Source organism: Alligator sinensis, unplaced genomic scaffold (genome assembly GCF_000455745.1).
Source record: "Alligator sinensis unplaced genomic scaffold, ASM45574v1 scaffold366_1, whole genome shotgun sequence".
In the NCBI taxonomy this organism is placed as follows: Eukaryota; Metazoa; Chordata; order Crocodylia; family Alligatoridae; genus Alligator; species Alligator sinensis.
The window spans coordinates 2,496,531-2,502,078 of NW_005841851.1; positions in this window are offsets into that span (position 1 = coordinate 2,496,531).

The following is a 5,548-nucleotide window of genomic DNA, read 5'->3' on the forward strand; positions in this document are numbered from 1 at the left end:
CCCAGTATGCTTAGTTTTCCTTGCAACAAGGGCACACTGCTGGCTCATATTCAGCTTATTGTCCACTGTAACCCCCAGGTCTTTTTTTGGAGAGCTGCTGCCCAGCCATTCAGCCCCCAGCCTGTGCTGGTGCATGGGATTGTTCTGTCCCAAGTGCAGGACTTTGCACTTGTCCTTATTGAACCTCATGAAATTTCTTTTGCCTTAGCTCTGATGGTGTGCATGCAGGAAGGCTGGTGATCATTAAAGACCCTTGAGAAAGCACATTAGTATTTCCCAAAGAAGACCATTCCAAGGAAAAAAGGGCTCTCTCCCCACCTTTACTTGGGAGAAGACAAAATCAAATACATGTTCTCTCCTGCATCATGCTGTTTTCGCATGATCAGCAGTAGATGGAGAGATGGGCGAGAGGAAAAAAAACAGGTGGTTTGGTATGGTGTCTGCGCCCATTTTCAATAGCTTTTTGTCAGGCCAAAATAAATCTTATTGCTACCTAGAAATGCCCAGGGTTCAAGACCTAACCCCTGTCAAAGTTAATAATTTGTGTCTGGACATGAAAAGGCAATTTTTCAAACTTCAGGATTATGTGTGCCCAGCACCTTTGGCTTTTGGGATTTTCCCTACCTTCAAGAATTATAGCTATGAGCCTTAGGCAAACAGAGCTGTTCTCTTGCACAGACAGAAGGACACTAACATGCTTTTACATTATGTACCTGGAATGGCAGGATATGGTACATGTATTGCTGCACAAGAGATACTTTATCTATTGCCCAGCTAAAATAGCAGGTATTTTGCCTACTGGCTCCACCAATTAAACAGTCTATCACTTAGGCCCTAGCCAGAGTCAGAATCAGAGATTGTATTTCCAAGACCATATTCAGTTTCCAATTATATTGTTAGAGGTGATAATCCATCAGAGCTTTTTAACTACTTGCTAATTTTTGCAATGTACATCTTGGCAAATCAGTCAGTCAGTATCATCCCCGTCTGATATTTTGAGGACTGGTGGAGATGGCAAAGTTATGTAACTTCAAGGTCACATACCCAGTTAAGACTTGTCAGGAGTGGGAGAGGGGTATAGATATACCAACATGCAAACTGCGGTAAACCACAATATTGTGAGGCACTTCTTATACCTACTGCACATCTGTACAATGTGTTTGGGCTGACACAGCTATACCACTATAGCTGTATCAGTGCAAAAATCTCCAATGCAGGCACGCCACTGGTAGCAGAAGCTGCTTGCATCAGACAATACTGACCCTGTGTGAATATATACATACTGAATATACATATTACCTTGGCCATCTTTTTTCCATGCTACAAATCTGTTTGAAGACCCCCACATTTTTATCAGCAGCAAATTTTGATCCTCACTTATACCTGAATTTATTGAAATAACTAAAATAAGACAACATCAGGTGTAAAGGTATTTTGGACATGCTGCCCCCCATGCCCAGCAACAGTTTCTGCCCAGCCGCTGCTGCTGCTCAGCCTGGATGGCTAAGCCCGGAGCTGGCGCTGGGGCCCAGGCTCAGCAGTGGCAGTGCGGGACGAACTTCTGCTCAGCGTGGGTGGAAAGCGCCCCTCCCCATCCTGCTTCCAGCGCTATCTGGTGCAGCTGCTCAGACCCTGTGCGGGGCTGCCCTGCGTCTGCTCTGCGCTGCCACTGGTGCCTCGTGGAGCAGCCCAGAGGTGGCGGTGATGTGGTGGAGATGCAGGACAGCCCCACACAGGCTCCAAGTGGCTACACTAAGAAGCGTTGGCAGCGGGGGGGAAGAAGAGGCGGAGGGGCCACTTTCCCCCCATGCTGGGCAGCAGTTTGGCCTGTGCTGCCACTGCTCAGCCCAGAAAGCAAGCGCAGGGCGTGCAGAGTTGGGGCTACGTGCACTGGTCCCTGCCTGTACCATAGAGCTGAGACGTGGGGAAGGGGCAGTGATTAGGCACAAGGAGTGCAGCAACAGCCAGACAAGAGCACGGGGCCTGTGCTGGTGCGCCAGGTCCAGTGCCGGCAGGGCCCAGAGTGGGATGGCAGGAGCATGGGGTCCCGGCTGGTAGGGCTCTGTGGAGCCAGGCCAGCTCTCCTCTCCCCGCTGCTGCAGCCCAGCCTGGCTCCATAGACCACTGCCAGTCTGCACCCCGCACTCCTGCCACCCCGCTCTGGGCCCCGCTGCACTCCCTTGATTGGAGCTCCCAGCTGTGGGGGCCCATATGCACACCTGAGCCTGGGAGCTCCCAGCTGACTCTGGCTCCCAGCTGCAAAGTACATGGCCCCATGGCTGGGAGCCCCATCAGTTGACAAGGCTCCCAGCTGCAGGGGCACACCATGTACCCCCTGGCTGTGAGACTGTGGCTATTGCATCATGTGGCACCTTTCACACAGGAGTCATGAAGCACCTATGCAGCTGGGACACTGCATCAGCTGCGGTCTTCCAGCCACAGGGGTGCATGGAGTGCCCCTGTGGCTTGGAGCACCATCAGCTGAGGGGGGCTCCCAGCCACCAGAGATTGCTTCTTGCCGGTGCAGGGGGGGCCTGGGATTGGGCTCCTCCTGTACTGGCAGTAAGGCGTGATGGGATCTGATTCATTATCCCACAATCACACCTCCTGTCATGCATGTGTGGCATGGCAGAAGGCTGGATTGTGCGGATTGCACATTAGATCCTTTCACACCTTTACCTGCACATGTAAAGGGGCACTAAGTAACATACCTGCTTATGCAGAATACACTCAAGCAAATTACAATGAGTATGTAATTCCAAACCAGCAATTATAAAGGAAATGCACTACTGAGAAGATATTGTATGGCTCAACATTTTCTTGTGTTCAACAGAAGATACTGTCAGGATCTCAACGCAAGAACAGCATATCTGATGACCTCTCATTCCACAGGCCAGTCCTCCAGGGCTTTTTCCATTGTGATCTTAAGATAATAAGAGCTAATGACTATATAAACATCCCTGCCAGCCTTTTTGTCAGAGAGATCTTGAGTTGATTAAAGTACCAGAGGACAGTTCAGACATCAGAGGTCCCTTTTTCACATGTAAATTGATTTAAAATATGTCCAGGTGATTGGTTTGATTTTGTAACTAAATTGCTCAAGTAAAAATTGTCTTCCCCATAGACTTAGTTCTTCGGTTACCTGTACTGTAATTACCAGCAGTATTGTTTTGACAGGAAAGAATGTTCACTATGAACTTTAATTGTCTCATCGGCCTATTAAGTTAATTTCACACTTGTCGCGGCATTTTGTATTTCTAGAGTTTTATTGTTTGGATCGGTGTGAGGCCCTGATGGAGATTTTTGTTGTTGTTGTTGTAAGAACTTTGCTCGAACAAAAGAAAAAAACCCTGGAACTGGATTGAGAGTCCGAATTTCTGTTGCACAAAAAACTGCAACACTTAAGAATCTCCTTTCTTCCTGAATCGAAAGAAAAAGTCAGTTTCAAAATGTCATGGGAAATTAAATCTTGTTTCAGCAATATCAACTTTATCAAAGCATTTAATTTAGACTTTAATATTACATCATCTATAATAATTATATATATATATAATTAAATATATATTAATATTTTATATTTAATTTAGACTGTAAGCAAAACTAAATGCTTCTACCCTATTCAAACTGCTTTGATTTTTGTCAGCATATGAAATTTCATTTTCTAAACTATTTCAATTTTGTCAAAACAGCATTTTCCAGCAGAAGAACTACAGCATCAAGTTTTTAATCTGCTCTTGAAATAACCAACTATAAGGCAAACAGTTGACATTTTTTGAGAACTAGAAAAAACAGATCTTTCTCTCTGATCAAAGAGGTTTCGTTTTTTTGTGACTATTTCAGAATCCTATTCTTTTAAAAAACAATACTATGCTTTCCTCATGCTGCTGCAGCAGCTTTCCTTGCCCTGCAGCGCACCCCGCCGCTGGGAAGAGGCTCATGTTCGGGGAAACCATGACAGGGGCTGCTGCCCCAACATGGTCGCTCCCCCCTTGCCACTTTAGCGGCTGAGTAGGGCCAGACACCAGCTGACAGGGCACTTCAGGTGGGGGCAGGGGTTATTCCCCCTCCCTCTGGCATCAAGGGAGGCTGCTTATTCTACTGTTTGCCCTAAGCAGGGAGTGAGTGGTGGTGGTTGGGAAGGTAGACCCAGCTGCAATCCCCCAGGGGCCGTGGGGGTAGAGGGGGAATAACCTTCCTCCCTGCTCCCTGCCAGTGGGACATGGAGGGGGCAATTAAACACCTCTCTGGCCAGTCCCCTAGATCTGCCTGTCCCTGCTCAGCTGGGGAGCAGAGAGGCGGAGCCAGCCGTGCTCCACTGGAGCAGAGAGCCCAACCCAGAGAGCATGCTGGGATGCTGGGGGACTCTGGTTTAACTTAAACCAGGAAGGGGTCTGGGATAGACCTTGCATACACCAGTTTGAGCTCAATCAGTTAAGTCTGATACTGCATTCAACCAGGTTTATCTCAAACTGGGTTTGGCCATTTTGAAACTGGTTTATGTGCACTGAATGTCTGTTCTGTGACAGGTTTAAACCAGTTTCTGATCACTTAAACAGATTTATGTGTAATGTCTGTCCCCAGAAGTTCAGTGCACATAAACCACTTTCAAATGGCTGAAAAAGGTTTAAGATAAAGCTGGATGGATGTAATATCAGACTTAACTGATTTATGTTAAATCAGTTTATTGACATTCTGTCCCAGATCCCCCCCAAATTCAAGTTAACTCACAGTTCCCCAGCATCCCAGGATACTTTGCAACTCCCCCACAAACTCCTTCCTTGCAGGTGGGCAAGCTAGCCTTGGCCCAAGCATTCTGCTCCAGCCAACCAGGGAGGCGTGCTATAGCAGCCCCAGGTTTCTGGCCTGCAGCACTGCAGGCATGTGGCTACGTTTCCAGAATCAAAAATGAATGCTTGTTCACTTGCTTATCGAGTCAATCTACATGGTTTAGACTAACCTGTGAAGATTGAATTGATTCAGCCTCAGGCTTTTTAACTGCCTATACTTAGCCTAAGAATTTGGAGTTAAGCAGGTGTGAGTTTCCAGGGATGTTGCTCTTAAGGAAATGATTAATTATACATGCCATACTGTTGGGCCAATTGTAGAGCTAGTGTTATTTAACCTTCTGTGTGTTTGGCACTTGTCATAAAACTTGGGGAAACTGCTTTTCCATTTGAACTATTTGATAGAAAAATGTGTTTTGATTAAACAAGAAACCTGATGAAAAACACATGCTTTCCCCCCAAAATTGGAACTGGAGAATTAGAAAACAAAATCAAGATTGAGCCTAAATTTTTGGCTGTCAAAAAACTGGAAAATTCTGGTTTCCAATTTTTCTACAGAAATGAAAAATTTAAATAAAAATTTCATTTTTTTAAAAAAAAATTTGCCTGAGGGAAGATTTTTGAAATAGCTCTAATTGTTTATACAAGAACGCTATGAAATGTCACGGCTCTTCACTTTTTCCGCCCCTCCCATGATAGGACACAGTCCTTTTTTCTGCTCTCCATTCTCTGTAAAGAATCTTCCTATTTTTCTTTCATTCTTT